Below are 18,153 nucleotides of genomic sequence, written 5' to 3' on the forward strand. Positions count from 1 at the left end.
AGGGTGTGCATGTTGACAAATGGTCCCATCACGACCACATTCAGTGTGGGGAGGGAGTGTGGATGCTGGGCAGATGGAGACAATAATAAATCTACCATGCATTCCACGTGCACGAGTTTGGTGCTTGTCCCGGCATGGAGCTTGACACTGCACTAAGATCTAGGGACAGAGAGGGACAGAATATTGGCCCAGCCCTAGAGGGACTCAGGATATAGTAGGGCAGATGAGCAGACATTGAAGTGCCCTGTGATAAATACTGATGAAGGCAGATGTGGGGGCTGCGGAAGCTCAGAGAAGGACCTAGCTGATATTTGCAGATCGCTTTACTGTTTACAAAGCACTTTGCCAGCATTTTCTCATCTTTTCCTCTCAGCCATGAGAGGTACAGGAGGTTGGGTATTATTATCTCTGTTTTGAAAACTGGTTATTAAGCTTTAATAAAACAGCCGTTTTTATATTGTTCTATCCAGCCCATTGCAAAGCAAGTGTAATTGACTTCCTGCTTATAGGTGGTGACCCTTGGAGTATTTGCTTCCTGAAGGGGTTATGAAATAGTAGAGGGAAAGGGAGGATGTAATTTGGGGAAAGAAGGAGATTAAAACCTGGCTTCAGACATACAACAGCACTCATAACACAAAATGTTTTTAGCAGTTTTAATAAACATGCAATACTTTCCTAAAGCTAAACTCTACCTTCTCAGTCTCCTAGAAGGTTTAGGGTTCCACAAACACGGTTTTCAAAAATCTTGAAACAGAATATGAAAGGTATTACAGATCCTCCAAAATATCCCAGTCTCCTCCTGGTATCCAATTAGCAAGTATTTGGCTCCCAAAGTAATATCCAGCCCCACCATCACCCTTTAGATGAGTGGTTCTCAACTGTGAGGGGAGGGGAGAAATTTGGCAATGTCCAGGGGACATTTGGCAATGTCTGGAGAAAATTTTGATTGTCACAACTCTGGCGGGTTGGGGGAAGGGGTAACGGTGCTACTGGCATCTGGTGGGTAGAGGCCAGGCATGTTGCTAAACTTCCTATAACGCACAGGATGGTCCCTCCCGACAAAGGACTATCCAACCCCAATGTCAATAATGTCAAGATTGAGAAACCCTGCTTTTAGTCCCAAGACTGACTTTTATTGGATCATGGAACTCTTTCAGCCTCAGAATCAATTTGTTTGAAGCTATACCATTGGTCATAATCGGTCCTCAAGATATATCTCAGTTATCCATTCATTTTCTCATTCATTCGTTGAGCATCTACAATGCGTCAGGCCCTGTGCTAGTCTATGGGGAGCAACAGAGAAAACCAGAGAAGCGATCCTGGGCCTCAAGGATCGTGTATTTTAGTGGGGGCGAGTGACTATAAATATGTAAGTAAACAAATAATAATAAGATTCAATACTTGTCTTAAAGGTGCATGAGGACCTAGATAAGGGTTCAAATAGTTTGTCTTTGAACGTGACATGTAAGCCGAGATCAGAGGGGAGAGAGAGAGAGTGTGTGTGTGTATGTGACCTCTACTCATGTGGTATTGTATATATTTAAACTTTAATTTAGTTGTGTGTGTTTAGTGCTACTCCATGAGTTCACTGGAAATTGATCCCCCAGGACGTTGCAAAAGATCTAAGCAAATTATTTATTCCAGAAGTTTACATTTAATTTAGGGAATATAAAAATTCCCACTAGTCCCTCAGGAACAGAAAATTTTTTATTCTGTGCCTATGGGTGTCCACAGAGGAACCAAGATCCCTGTCTTTTCTTGCCAGATGCTGTGGACATAGAGACACACGCAAAAGAAGAGAAAGAGTTGTTTGGACTACATGAGACATGGAAGTCAGACGGATGAAGGGAAAGCAAGGACGAGGTAGTTATTTGGGAAAAGAAAATGAAGAGCTGAAGGCTATAGTTACTTAGCTGAAGAGCTTCTGTATAGAATCTGGCCAACAGTCAATTCTCAACTACACATCTATAGATTAGTAACTTTATGGATCATATATGGGCAAAGCATTCCTTCCCTGGTGGCGTGCTCTCAGGAAATGTAAAGCAATGTTCTTCTAAATGAGACATAATTAGAAAGGTAATTTCATTGCCAATATTTTTTTCACCATAATGGAATTCAATCTCAGACTTTGCCATTAGTATCAATTGTTTGGTATTTTTTTTTGTGCTGTGGCTCCAATCCATTAGTCAGATAATAGAGAGCTAAATGTATGCCATATAATTACAAACCTAAAATAACTTACACTTAGAACAGTAATTCTTATACAGAGCTCTTGGGACCTCCTATTCACATTAAACTCAAACATTCCCTGTAGAGCAGCCGGGTAAATTGAGGCATGGCATTGCTAAGTGTCATCGTTCAAATCTGATGTTAGATCTGGGAGGAGAGTCAGCAAATCTCCTTGATGCCAACTCAAGCCAATATTCCATGTTCCTTCACTCCCTTGTCTCTGAGTAAGTCACACTTATAAGAGTCAGATAGTGACTTGGCAATTTCAAGTGCTCACTTATTCCTGTGGGACTTGAAATAAACTCACTCGCTTTGGCCAGCTCAGTAGCCCAGATATTTAAATTCAGAATGTAGATTCTTGTCTTGGATTACTGATATGAACTCAATTCCTCCTTTTTTTTTCCTCCTAAATTTTAAGATAAAAAGAAAGAGCTCATGATAGAATTGATAATGAGAATCATGGCATAGATTTGTAACAGTTAACTACTGCTGCATAACAAGCCATCCTAAAACTGAGTGGTTTCAAACAACAGCTCTTTATTAACTTCTATACGTCTATGGATTGACTGGGTAAATCTGCTAATATGGACAGGTGTGGCTGATCCTGATTGGTCTCACTCATACCTTTGTGGTCACTGGGGCCTGACTGGTCTAAGAGGGCCTCGGCTGGCATGATTCAGTCTCTTCCACATGTCTTTCATAATCCCTCCAGCAGGCTAACTCTGGAGTATCCTCATAGTGGTGACAGGGGTCCATAAAGAGAGGAAATGGACAAAAGCAATCACTTTTGCAACCTATGTTTGTATCAAGTTTGTTACTATTCCATTGGCCAAAGCAGGTCAAATTACCAAGCCCAGACTCAGTGTGGGAAGGCACCACCAAAGGAAGACGTAAAACATGGGCCATTAATGCAATCCATCTACCACATAAACAAAGCAAAATAGCAGAAGATTTCTTAGCATAACTCTTGGCAATTTTTGATCTGTTGGAAATGGGAATTTGAAATGTCCTAATTAGCAAGCTTCATGCACATTCTCTTTTGGAAAGAACTGCTCCAGTCAGTTTGTTTAGAGGGACATAAATGGTGCTCTTCTGCCTCTATACGTGCACAGAGGACAGACTGTGTTTGAACAGCTGGAGGATATGTTTTAAGAGAGCTCTATATCAAGCTTGGACAGGATGATTTCAAATGGGCCCATGACCACGTGTGAGAAGTGCGGGCTTGTGCTATCTCTGGAAACATGACGAGCCATGAAAAGACCATTGTTCTAGCTGGTCACTGGAGCCAGTTGCCTGGTTAATTTTTTCAACAAATGCTTCCTGAGCTTATACCAACCACATGAAAGGCACAATGGTAAACATTTCAGAGGGATATGAAAAATAAAAGGAGTGAAGGATCACTGAGTACTGAGTATGTGCCAAACATTCTGCTAAGGACTTTATCTTCCTCCAAATCTCATTTATGAGATTTGTGTTATTTCCCCTATTTTATGGATGAGGAAATGAGACCCAGAGAGGAACCTGACTTAAGGTCACATATCTAGCGAGTAACTGTGCTACTCTGTTTGCAAAAATGGCTGCAATTCATTCCTTTCTCCCTTTGCAATACGACTCTGTAGCCTTTCTCATTAAGAGCTAGAGTCTGTTTCCCTATCCCTTGAATACGAGCTGACCTGTGATTTGCTTTGGCCAAGAAACCGTGGTAAAAGAGTGGGTCAGTTCAGAGCCTAGACTCAAGATGCCTTGCATGTTTCTGCTCTTTCTTGAAACCTTGCCTCTGCTGTGAGAACAAGCCTGAGCTAGCCAGCTGGCAGAGGCAAGATCACATGGAGCAGAGGTGTATTTCTCTACTGAGCCCATCACAGACCAAGGAAGCTCCTAGCTGACCTGCTGCAGTACCAACGCGTGAGCAAGCCCAGCTCAAGTCAGCTGAGCTCAGCCCAGAGCAGCAGAATCACCAGTCCTTCTGTAGACTCTTAAGAAATAATACATGGTGATTGTTTTAAGCAACTAAGTTTCAAGGTGGTTTGTTACATGGCAAGAGCTAACTGATAAAATAGCTGAGCCAGTATTTGAAGTCAGGTCTGGCTGATAACCAAGCCCTTTAACTGGAAGGGAGGCTGGGAAATGTGGTCTAGCCTTGTTCTCAGGAGAAAGAGAAAATGGATTTGGTGAGTCTTTGGCCAGTCTCTGCCACACATGCGCTCTGATTTCATACCATTCGTTCAGCTTAAAACCACAATAATGGTGGGAGAACGATTTAATGTCCTCAAACAAAGGGATGAATGGTTATATTCAGGTGTTTGAAAGATTAGTATGGAGGAAGTGTGAAGGATGGATGGACTGGAGTGAGACTGAAGACGGGAGATGGTTTGTCTTGGCAAGAGATGGCAAAGCAAGAAGCTATGGTATGGCGCCGGAAGATTAAAGAAGAAGGGGCACATTCAAAGAATGTGTGAGAGGTAGGATTGTCACTAAGTGAAATTTGGGGGTGAAAGAGAGAGACAAGTCTAGGATGAGTTTCAGATTTTTGTTCGGGTACCTGGGAAAATGGTCACATCTGATAAAGAGAAGAACAGCAGGCTGGGGGGCGGAATTATGAGTTGGGTTTGGAGATTATGAAGATTGAGGGACCTGTGGGACATCTAAGTGGGGTTGTGTGGGAGACAGTCAAACATCTGTCTTCAGCTTCAGAGAGAGTTGTGGGCTGAAGAGACAGATCAGGGAGTCATCAGTGTATTTACTGGTATATCAGCATTCTCAGTAGCAGACGATAGAATCCACTCTAATTTAAGTAGAAAGACTTTTTTAAAAAAAGAAATTTTTTTTTAGAGATTTTGATGGTTCACAGAATCTTCAGGAGGTCTTGAAAACTAGGTTTGGAGGCTCCAATAGCCAGGAATAACAGTAGCCAGAAGAAACCAGCCAGCTGCCCCACAAGATTGTTAACAGAAACTGTGCAGCAGCACAGCATCCTCACACAGCACAGCATCCATGACACTGAGGACCAGACAGTGGAACCTCCTCCAGGGCTATCCTGAAGAACCGAGTGCTTCTGCCTCCAGCTTGCCTAAAGAGCCAGTCTCCTCCCTTGCAGTGGCTGTCTCATTGTCCACTTGCACCTCATCCAGCAAGAACCTAGGCCATCTGGGAACCTTAGCCACAGGGGAATCTGGGAAATGTAGTTTTAGCTTTCATTCTTCTGTAGTTTAGGGAAGTTGGCCAGAGAGTGTTGGCATGTGTGAGTGAGCCAATGCCCAACATAGGCATAGAGAAAACTACACTGGGCAATTCTGCAGGGAGGAATAAAAGAAGAACCACTCTGCGGAGTAGCCAACAAAGTCCCCCTTTCACTTCAACTAGATTGAGATGGATTTCCATCACTTGCAACCTGAGGTGCCTCAAACTTTATGGAAATACCATCCTTTCTACAATGTCATCCTGTCAATCTGCCTTGTGTCCCCTTACATGTTTAACCACAGAGCCAAGGGAGGGCTCTCCCTGAGCAGAGCCATCTGGACACATAATTAAATTCTAGGAACTTTCTTGCTTATACACTTCTGCAGTTAAGCACAGGGCTTGAATTCAAAGAAGACCAGTATAAAGTGACAATTGTTTTAAATCAGTAACCTACTAACTCAGAAGTCTGAATATATGCATGGTTGTGGCACAAGGAATTTTTATTCCTGGGCCTGGAAAAAACAACAACTTGTTCTGAAAACACAAGCTGTACACTGGTATTTATAAGTGATGTGTATCACATTTGAGTGTGTGTGATGGGTTTTCAATGTATTTTTAAATAAAATTTGAATCAATGTTTGCAGAACCTTTTAACCCTCTCTACAAAACCCCAGAGTTGTGCAGAGTGCAATTTGCACACGGCTGCCCTATGTTGCGTTTTCTCTAGCTTCATCAAAAGGGACCAACTCCTTTGTTATGGGTTGAATTATGTTCTCGAAACAAGATATGTTGAAGTTCCAACCTCCAGAAACTCAGAATGTGGCCTTATTTGGACATGAGCTCTTTACAGAGGTAATCAAGTTAAAATGAAGTCATTAGAGTGGGTTCTAATCCAATATGACTAGTGTCCTTATTAAAAAGGGGAAGTTTGAAGACAGAGACAGACATGCACAGAGGTGAGACAGTGTGGAGACACAGAGGGAGAATGCCATCTGAAAATGAAGGATTGGAGTGATGCATCTACAAGCCAAGGAACACCTGGGGATACCAGGAGCTGGGAGAAAGGCGTGGAAAAGATTCTCCCTTAGAGCCTTCAAAAGGAACCAAACCTGATCCTACCTTGATTTGGAGTTCTCACTTCCAGAACTGTAGGACTATAAATTGCCATTGTTTTAAGCCACCTGGTTTGTGGTTCTTTGTTATGGCAGCCACAGGAGACTAATACACCCTTGCTAATGAGAAGATCACAAACTAAGAAGGAGTGAGACATTTTTACACCACGCACCATGCGGTTCAGTAGTGCATAGTGTACGTCCTTCTTTATTTGTTTAATGGAATGAAAATGATTGCTACGGAAGGCCAATGGGTGTTTCCTTGTTCTCCAAAGAGTAAAAGCCCCGAATGCTGGATCTAGAGGTTTGTATTCCATCCAAGATAAATTAAGGGTTCTATAAGAGCCCAGGCGTGGCATAGCAGGTGGCTGTATTTTCTCAGCAATTGCTGTAGGTGGTATCACTGTTGTTTATGCCACTGATGCCAACATCGCCACATAGTTTGTTGATTCCCTATTGTTAGTGTTTCTGTGTGTTGGGAAGTTGTCACCTGGCTTATTCCTTTCTTTTCATCATCATTACTGCCTCCACTCTGTCATCCTTACAACTCTAAATCAAAGGGAAGCATGTCTTCTCTCATCTGGGAAGTATTCCAGATGCATCTTATTAGAATGGAGGAGCACTTGACATTTCAGATCATCATTAGGGCTTCTTAATCAGTTTCAGCCGAACCTCGACACCGTGGTAGGACTGCGGGGGCAAATAAGCAAGTGAAATAGAGATTTAGCGCAATTCACCGCCAGCTGTTGTTCTCAGACAGAGTCAGGCTACTCCCTCGAGAAGGGCAAGCTGGGTCTCTCCCGGGACCCAGCATCTGGCTCGGTGTGGCAAAGCTGGTTGTCATCCTTCCTCCATCATCTTGTGCCTTTGGAGGAGTTATGGAGCGGATTAAATCCCTCTCCCAGGACTTTTCCACTTTCCCTGTTGACCCCTTCTTCCACATCAGGCTTCTGTCGCGCTGGCTCGAGTGAGCCTCCCTCGATCAAGCTTGGCCCTTCTACATTGTTGGCTGTGCCCCCAGACCCATCCTCCCCCGCCAGGCCTTGGGAAGGCTGTCATACGTGATCATATTTGCATTTTGAAGGAGGGAAGGCTCAGGGGAAATGGAATTCTTTCCCTTAAGGGTTTACTCAGTGCTTACTATGTGCCAGACAGTGAGGCTGCCCTTTCTTTTAGTTCTGCAGAGCAGTGTGTAGAATACCGCAGGTGAGAGACGCAAGGAGCGCAGAGGAGGAGAGTATCGAGCCCAAATCAGAGTAGGTGAGGGGAGGGGAAAAGGACACCAGCCAATACTTCCAAGAGGAATGTCTTGAGTAATTGGGCAACATTAAGGTCTGGTGAGGATAGAGATTTAGGGTTGAGAAATCTCAGCCTGTTAACTGACTGCCCACTTAGTCTAACCACAGGACAATCTTGTTCCCCTCTCCAGATTTTGTGGGAGTATTCAAGTATAATTTTTTTTCAAGAAAGCACAATGAAGCTGTTGGCACAATTGGCTGGAAAATGCATTTTGGCCAAGGGGGTCAGCCCTTCTAGAAGGGCCAACAATTTCTTATAGAAATCTTCTACAGAAACAATAATTTCTTACAGAAGAAAAAAAAAGAATTTTTTCTCCTATAAGCACATCTGAATTTTTCTTTTAATTAATAGAATGTTTCTAATTCATCGATAAGCCTGTTCCTTTTACATCAATGTGGACAGGCTTACTTTTCCAAAGCCAAGTGATTGTCATCATTTAGTGTCACTTGTCCCTCTACTCTCTCCTCTCTGGGGACCTCACACACCTCACTTTTGCCCTGCATTGCTGACAGCATCTTGTCTGTGCCCAAATGTTCCTTAGGATTCAGTCCCAGAAGCCCGGAGAGGAAAGGGTGGAGGGACAAGTAGGCTTGTCCAGAGTGGGCCATTGAAACAAAACCAGAGAATTATCTGTTAGGGATTTCAACTACAAGAATGACTCGCAATAAAAAAAAAAAAAAAATCACCCAATGTTTGAAAACCATCAACAAAATGAGACAGAAATTATAAAATTCTAGACTCAATAAACTGAAAAACTTACATCTGAGAAAATAGCTAATAGAGAGGTTGGAACAAGATTTTAAAATAAATATAATTAATATCCTCAGAGAGATAGCATAGGCTGTTGCATCCAAGAAATCAGACCCAAAGTCCTTCATTTATCCATTCATTGATTCCATCAATATTTAGTGAGTTCCTACTATGTGTTAGGCACAGTTGAAGCACTAAGGAATCAACAATAAATAAAACCAAGTCTTGGTCCTCGTGGAGCTTAACGTCTATTTAGGGGAGACAAAAAATAACCAGTGAAACGAGTAAATAAGTAATATGTGATGTGTGTTCTGGGGAAAAATAAGGCAGGGTAAGAGGTTTAGGAGGTGCAGGAATGGGGAGGGGCTGCTCCTTATATAGGATGGTCAGAAAAGTCCTCGAAGAAGTGAGGGAGTAGATGAGCCAAGTGGATACCAAGGGGAAGAACGTTCCAGACAGAAAGAATAACAGGTGCCAACACTATGAGTCAGAAGGATGTCTAAACTTTTCAAGGAACAACCAGGAGCTATGTGGTTGGAATATGGTGAACAAGGGTGAGAGTCTTAGAGAATAAATCAGAATGGTAGAGGACGGGGCAGGGCAGATCATTTATGGCTTTGAAGGACTCTGGTTTTTACTCTGAGCAACAGGGGAAGCCGTGGAGGTTTTTGGCAAAGGGCTGATAAGATTTGACTGAACATTCTAAAATGAATAATTTGGACTGTTGTGGAAAGAATCGATTATGGTGGATGGGAAATGGAAACTAGGTAACCAATTCGGAGATTGTTGCAATAACCCAGGTAAGAAATAATGTGACTTGTAGCATTACCTCTTGAAGGTGGTGAGGAATGGTCAACTTCTGGAAGTCTTTTGTAGGTAATGCCAACAAAATTTCTTGATGTACTGGATGTGGAGTGAGAGAGATAGAGAGGAGTCACAAGACCCAAGCAACTGCAAGAATAAAGAAGACTGTAGGGAAGGAGGGACAGGACAGAGGGTCAGGAAGACATCATTGAGGGTGGGATCAAGAGTTTGGTTTTGGACATATGTTTGAGATGCCTAGGAGACCTCCAAGGGGAGATGTTGAGTGAGAAGTCTGAAGTTCAGGAGAAAGAACTAGGTTGGAGATACACAGTCTTAAGATTGGGTGAGTTCATCTAGGGAGTTAGTGTAAATGAGGAGAGCAAAGGTCCGAGGACTGAGCTCTGGGCAAGTCCAACTTTCAGAGGCTGGGAGGTGATGAGGAAAAACAGCACAAAGACTGCAAAGGGGCAGCCAGTGAAGTTGGAGGAGGACCAAAGAGAGTGTTCCCCCGTAAATGAGGTGAAAGCATTTTAGAGGCAGGAAGAGATCCTGTGTGAGAAATTCTGCTGACAGACAAACTAGAATGAGGGCTCCAGTGGATCGTTGGCTGTCCCAATGTGGAAGTCATTGGTGACCCTGATAAGGGCAAATTTTTCCTGGAGACAAAAGCCCAGCTGGAGTGAGTTTGAGAAAGAATGGAGGAGAGACATAGAGATAGGGAGTAGAGATGACTTCTTTGAGGAGTTTTACCAAAAAGAGAATAATTGGTATAATAGCCGGAGGAGAATATGGAGTCAAGATAAGTGGGTTTTTTTGTTTTTTGTTTTTTTAAATGGGGCATATTACATGCTGCTAAGGGGGATGATGCAAGAGAGAGAGGGATGCCGTGATGTCCTTGCATTAGTTACCAAAGGGGAGAGAGTTTAAGAAAGAGCTAATTAGAGATCTTGGAAATAAAACATACAAGAGTTAAAAAAAAAAAAAAAAACCACCACCATCACTACATTTTCTGAGTGGACTAGAAGAGCGAACAAAGAGCAGACTGTGAGGAGCGAGCTGGAATGTCAGGCTGAGAGATTCTCCCGGAGTGCAGCATAAAGGAATGAAAATGAGAATTCCACAAGAAAAGTTAAGAGACGTGGACTAGAGGTTACAGGAGAACCAGGAGAAAAAATATGGAGAATGAAGGGGAGGCAGCATGTGCAGACGTAATAGCTGGAGTTTTCATGGAGCTGAGTCAAGTCGTGTGTTCTCAGACTGACTGAACAGACCCACTTGGTTCCTCCCAGGTTGGACAATAAGAATAGCAGTCATAGCAACAGCTCATACATCAAATCTTATAGTGACGTTTCAAGTTATCAAGAATAAAGAAAAAAATTGAGACGCTACTAGAGAGAGGCTAGTGTAACTCCGGTCACAAAGGGTCTTTGAGGTCAAGGAAAGCATTTGAATTGTATTCTGAGAGTAATGGAAGTCACTGAAGGACTGTAGGAAGGGTGGGAGGGGGGTGATAAAATCTGATTTGTCACAAAGATGTGTCTGTCTGCTGATGGAGAAGAGATGGTGAAAAGACTGGAAGGTTGGGGGTGATAGGAAAGCAGAGGGACCAGGTAAGGAGCTATCAGAATCGTGCCATTAAGAGGTGAATGTTCTATTAACGGGAAAGCATTTATTGAGAGCTTGTGACGTGCTAAGCACTAGTCAAACACTTTATGTGTGGCAACTTATTCAGTGTTCACCACGACCCTTCTAGTATCTCCGTTTGACAGATGAGGAAATTGATGCAGAGAGAGCTCAAGTAGGTTCCTGGAGGTCACCCAGCCAGTAGCTGGCAGAGCTGGGATGTGAAACTGAGTAGTCTGGCTCCAGAGCCCTTTCTTTTAATCAATACCCTGTAGGGCTCTGGACTAGAAGAGTAAGAATGGAGACTGGAGAAGTGGATCGGTTTGAGAGAGAGTTTGGAGACGGCGTTGACAGGCTGGTGATGTGGGGATAAGGGTGGGAAGTGAACCGAGAGTGATTGCTGTCTTTTTGCCTCGAGCAGTTGGTGTTGCTTGGACTAACATCATTGCACATTCCTGCTTAAAATCTAATTGCTCCTCACTGAATTTAGAATAAATCCATGCTCTCCTCCATGGCTTGTAAGTCTCTGTGCTGAAAACCCTGCCAAAAAGATGACCCATGTTCAGTTTGCCCAGGACTGACGAGTCTCAAGGACATGAGACTTTCGGTTTTAAAACCTGGAAAGTCTCAGACAAACCAGGATGAGTTGGTGACCCTCCTGCCGCTCTCCCTCTACACCCTGCCCAGATGCACTGGCCTTTGTTTAGGTGGGCGGGACTCTCCCACCTGGAGCCTTTGCAGGCAGAAAGCTGTCTGTCACTTTGCACAGCTGCTGCTTCTAGTCCTCTGCTCTCAGCTTAAATGTCACCCCTCACAGTGGCTTTCCTCACCACCCGATCTCATGTAGCCCAGCTATTCCTCCCAGCCTCCAGAACGTATCGCAGGTTCGTCAACTGTATAGAATTATCTGATTACTCCTGTGCTCTGTTATAAGCTCCATGAGGGTAAAGCCTGTATCTGTCTTGTTCACCTGCATAGAGCAGATGTTTGGCACATATTGAAGGAAGGCCCCAACCTTCCCACCGGTCCTACCAGAACTCGACCACAGTTACAGCAAGAGACATTTTACGAGAGGATCAGGAAAGACTTCCTTACGGGAAGCTCCTGGAAAATGTTACCAGGAGAGCTTGTAGCAAAAACACATTTAGAAATTAGGAAATTGTAACTTGGTTCTTAGCATTTCTTCCCTCTGCTCCTGCCCTCTGACCTGCCTTTGTCCCAGGTAAGGAGAGCTGAGAGCCCCACATGGATCTTGGTCTTGGTGATAGGACAGATTACAAATTCTGCAAGCTGTTTTCTACCTGACATCTTCCTTTTACTTGTTCCTCTTGGAAACAGCACAACTGAAATTTGGGGAAGCCACTGTTTGGAGGTACCAGTATGACTGCTCCATTTCATTCATGTCACAGATAAAAGTGGGTAGGACTAATATGCTGTTTAGCTTTTCTTTGATACAAGCATATCCTATGTAGCTTTGTTTTTGTACTATTTTACAACTGAACTCTTGCTTGTAACAGTGAAAAATTGGAAACCAAATGCAAATCTAATAATATTTGATTGGGCAAATGAATTTTGGCACATCCCTAGAGTGGAAAGCTCTAGAACCATTAAACACAATTAGGTAGATCTATGTTTACTGACATGGAAACATGTGCATGATAAATTGGTAAATGAAAAGAAAAAAAAAAAAGACCAGAAGGAAATACACGGAAACATTCACAGATGTGATCTCTGAACAGTGAAATAATAGATTTTTATTTTCCTTTTTATTTTGTTTTGTCTTTTTGAATTTCTGCAGTGAGCATGTATTATTTTCATAACCAGTAGGGGAAAACTCCTCCTATACAGAAAAAATAAAAACAAGTTTGAGAGAAAAAAATATGTCTCATTAATATTTATTATTCTATAGAACTACCTTTAGTCTCCTAAGGACTCAGAATGAGGCTGGTATATATATGTTATATATAATATATGTTCTTTGTAATATATTTCACATCACATATATGCAAATGTAGGAAACCTACTATTAAAATGTGCAATATGGCACATGCTTCATGATATAAGTATGTTTATATGCACATATCTATATTATATATAACTTACATGCATATATCTTGCACTTTATTCAGTATGTTGTTGTTTTGCTGAATTTATTTTTCCAAGTGAAATAATGCACATCCTATTCAGGCATCCACTTTGTCACACCTGTGCTGGAAGTGAACACCCACCACCGGTCTTGAGTTGGGTTTTTTTTTTTTTTTTTAAATGAGACATTTTTTGAACGATAAAGCACCCAAAAGTCTCCGCTGAGGACCACGGAGCTGCTGGCAGCATCATTAGTATTTGTTACTCAAACACAAGCTTTCCTTAAGAGTGCCCTGAACACACCTGTGCTTCTGTCATTTGATTGGTGCCTCTCCTAGCCCAATTAATCTTGGGGGAAGGGGTGGGTGTTGGATTAGATAATGAATGATGAGCAAAGATGGCCTTTAGAGATCTGGTTTTGCATCTCGACTGATAATACATTCTCGGCTCCAAATGCCTGTAATAGACATTTCTTTTGAGCCATTTTTTATTTTATTTTTTAAAGTAAAGCTCTAGTCTTTTCTCTTTCCCTTCCTTCCTCCTTCCCTCTCCCTCTCTCCAACCCCATCTCCAAGTCCCCCTTCCTTTCTCTCAAGGGACTAGATGGGGTGCTTGTCAGTTGAGTTCAGCAATTGAGGAGACTGCGTGAACTGGTGATGGCACCCAGCTCTCTAGTTCAGGGACCTTGGAATGTTCCAGTGACTCAGACAAGATGGCTGGCTGGCATTGGGCCCTGGTTTCCCTGGAGCGGCTGGCAGCGCCTGGCATTTGTCCCACAGGTCAGGCCAGCCTCCCCTACGCATCCCAGGCCAGCCTGGCCTGCTCCTGAAAGGGGCCTTTGTGTGGGGTCTCCGAGGACAAAGCCTCAGCATAAGTTTATCCCCTTGTTAATTCCCTTTACACCAACGCACTTGATCGAAGACAGCCAAGTGAGAGTCCCTGCCCGGGCCCATTGTTCATCTCTTACTTAATTTAATTATTTTGTTTTCACAAATACGAAGTGCTTCCTAAGTGCCAGGCTCTATTCTAAGCACTTTTATCTATCTCGTCCTCTTAACAACCCGATGAGACAAGTATTAAATTTTTCCCATGTTATGATTATTGAAGAAGAGGAAGAGGGTTGTTAGTGACCTGCCCAAGACAACAACATATAGTAAGTGCTGGAGGCAGGATTAGAACCGAGACATTGGATTCAGGAGCTCCTGCGTTTAACCCACGCGCTGTGTCCCTGGGTTCTCTTTAGCTGGGTCAGAACTGCAGGAGGCCTGGTGCCTTCTGCTGCAGCTGGGGCTGCTTCGGAACCGCCATCGGTTTCCATCGGTCGTTCCCTGAGGTTTTCAGAAAAGGCATTCTAAATATGTAACTTGCTGAGACATCATTTCTGACTTGATCCTGCCTGGTGCAGGGAATTATGGGTGAAAGAGCTTGTTCAGAAGGGGAGCTTCTCCCCTGTGATTTAGAGCTCCAGACACCCCAGGCACTTGGGGCCAGTGCAGGGGAGTGCGCAGGGCTGGAGTGGGGAGAACAACTCCAGGTCAAGTCCAATTGCTAACTTGGTAGGTGACTTTCTGCAACACTCGTTAATCTCCGGGGCCCGTGTTCGTGTCTGCAAAAATGGGGACGCCACTATTTTAGTTAGCATCCTCAAGAGTGTAACGATGGAGGCAGCTAATATGATGAAGGGCATACGATGCATGCTAGTCACTGTGCTAGCTAGGTGTTTCCATGTTTCTCCATCTGGAGTTTGTGATGACCATGTGAAGATAAAAATCATGATCATAGACAGGAAAGTATTTTACAAAATTAGGTGCTCTGCAAATATAAGGAATTATTCTGATAGAAACATGTTGCATTATACTAAAAAAAATGAATAATAGGTGGCCTATAATAATGTATTTTTAATGGTTGTGGGCTGTATCCTAAAAACCAGATTGATAGTGAAAAATGAATTCTGTAATGCATCAAGTAGATCTTCCTGGAAGAATGGAGTGCAGGAGGAAGTGTCCAGTGCCCCCCCACAGAGTAGGGGGTCAATACTTAATTAAAAGTGGATAATAGAGTACAGCCAAACTAAGTGTTAAGACCTTTCCCACCTGAGTGTGTACCAAGGACTGAAGGCTACATTGTGTTACCCTGAAGTTGTCTGTCGTCACTCCTTTTTGCTTTTCTTTGAGTTTTATTTGTATTAATTGCTCACTTCTGGGATCGGTAACATTCTTCAGTCTTAGTTTTGGATATAAGAACATGATTGGGAGTTTAAGAAATGAAGGTGTTTCCAACAGAGGAAAGAGACAGAGATTTCACGCTCATGCGGAGACTCACATCCCTGGATTTGATGAAGGAACAATTGAGTTGGAGGCCTTCTGGAAAGAGGGCCTTCACTAAAGCCAAAATGTTGTCCCATAACCCAATAAACTTAGGTACAATTCAATATGCGCTGAGGTAATTTTAGAAGCCATCATTCTATTTCAGCAGTAAATGCAGCTCAAAGTGGTATGAATGCCCCATTAAGATGATGTGGTAGGGAAAGTGAAAGAATCTTTTGGTACAATCCATTTATTTTAGTGTCCCAAATGTTCGTAGTAACAGGAGCAAGTGTGATTGCAGCTGCCGTTGTGGTCTGCCTCCTGTCACGGAGGGAGATGAATGGCCTCTCCTTAACCACCCACCTGCACTCCTTCCACGACAGAGGGTCCATCAATTTTCCCCAGAGAGTGGAGTAGAACCCGCATTTGGGTGTGTTGCAAATTAAACTTTTAATAGAAAACCAAAGACGCTTTGCCCATTTATTTTATGGGTTGTTACTTTTGAAGAAGGAGAAAGGTTGGGAGTGAAATAGTACACATAGGACTGGATGAGCCATTCTTTGAAGATTTTCCTTCTGAAATATTTGCACGTTTTATTAAACTTGAGTTTTCTTTCCCATTCCACTCTGGTTTCCTTATTATTTTCCAAACAATCACAGGAAACTACTTCTTTGCTGTTATTCTTTCTTCTCACAAACAAGTAGAACACTTCTGATCTGTACAAGGTATAGATTCATTTGTCACACCTGTCCCCTGAAGAAGAAATCACGGACTAGGAAAAGGGTTAAAGCAAGCGACATTATTTTCAAAGGAGGATGATGCAATTACATGGCTTTTAAATGGCTAAAGTCTACTTTCAAATAGCAAATAAAACTGAGGGTAAGTTATGGCATGTTAAAAATGGAGCAAGATTTAAAAAAATTTTTTTCTTCTTCCATGAGGAAAAACAGAAACCTATTTTATATTTTATTTAATTTCTTCCTTTTTGTCTGGTGTTTTGTACTCCATATTCCTGTAAATTAAAAAAAAGAGCAAGTGTTTTATTTAGTCACATGGCTTTAGAATTATTGAAAAGTGACAAACAAATGTAAAAAATAGCTCAGCTTCGGACACACAAAAAGAGTTTTATTTATACACGTAGAATTACATAATTCTACTGACAAGAACTGACAAGGCGTGGACTAATTTTTGCCAAGGCACAGAAAGTGGCAAATTTATGGCATTTTTAAGCTGGCACAGCACACGTGAGCTCACATGATAGATGAGATTTAGCGGGAAAACATAATATAGCCTTTTGAAGACTCACAAGAGTGGAGAAGAGAGAAGTGTATTAGAGAATGCTAGCTGCTGTAACAGGTGAGCCCTGAAATCTCAGTGACTTAGCCAATAAAAGTGGATTTCTTGCCAACGTGAAGTCTGAAACAAGTGTTCCTGATTTCTTGGAAATCTAAGATAGTGCATGGCCTTCCTCATGGTCATTCAGGCTCCCAGTTGCCTTCCGCCTCATGGCCACCTCCTCTGCATTCAGTAGTAGATGGGAAAGAGGCTGGAGACGGCATGTGGGGGCTTGGGTGGACCATGCCCGGGCATCCGTCACTTACACCTACATGTAAGTGGCCAGTGCTTAGCACGTGGCTGTGCTACTTGCAAGAGACACTGGAAAATGTATCTCAGCTATGTTCTCAGGACTAAAGGAAATGGGCTTGGTAGTCAGCTAGCCTAGTCTCTGCCACAGGAAACAAAGTTCTCGAGCATTAGGAATGAGAACTCATAGTTTGAAGAAGATCCAAGAGTTGGGTCAAGCCACCATGGAAGAGGGACTTGTCAAGAGGAAACGAAGGTGTCCAGCATTGTCCTGCAGCTAATGTACAGCAATGCCTATTGTGTCATGGCCCCAGACAGCATCTCAATTCTTTCTAAACAGAAATTTCCAATTTAGTTTATTGTAAAGATTTTTTAATGGGAATGACACATTGTAGTGGTGAAAACAGGATTTTCTCTATAGCCAACATTGCTTGAACACATCATCCCATTGCTGAACTCATATATCTAATTATAATTCCATCCAGAGAGAGGCAAGCATTACTGCGTGGGCAATATATACTCATACCTAAAATTAATGAGAGCAATGGAATAATTACAGAATCAAATTCCCATCCACCTCTGTCGTCAATTTTTCAGTAATGTAACTGTGTGAAAGAAAATTTGGAAAAAATGAGTGGTTAATATTTTATCCTATCTGTTTCCTAGTCCATATAGTCAGTTGTGTTGTTTTTTTTTTCAGGGAATATAAGTGCCTGCATAAAAGAGACAGTGAAGCTGTGTTTATATATTACCTGCAGTTTTTCAGTCAATAATAAGAGAAAAAGTTACAGTTCTCCCTGCTCAGTGTACATTGCAACAGCCTCGCCATACCAGTAGAGGAAAGGAAGTCTTGGGCAAAACTGTACTGTTCTCTTTGTGGGCTGTTTGGCCATTTGGTGTGAACCACCCCCCGCCCTCCGAATGTCATGGTAACCATCGTAGAGTCGGCAGTGGTTAGACATCATCCTCTTCATCTTAGTTAAACATCCTTTGTACGTATTCTTTGTGTTGTCCCTGTTCAATCTAACATTACCTCATGAATATTTTCCCATGTCACTAAGCATTCTTCAAAACTGAATTGCTAATGGTTGCTGAGACGTAATAGAAAATATATGGTCTCTGTCTCCTGTTCCTGACACAGGGCTCCCGAAAGCCTTGTAATTTCATAAGTGATAAGGGCA

Source organism: Diceros bicornis, chromosome 13 (genome assembly GCF_020826845.1).
Source record: "Diceros bicornis minor isolate mBicDic1 chromosome 13, mDicBic1.mat.cur, whole genome shotgun sequence".
In the NCBI taxonomy this organism is placed as follows: domain Eukaryota; kingdom Metazoa; phylum Chordata; class Mammalia; order Perissodactyla; family Rhinocerotidae; genus Diceros; species Diceros bicornis.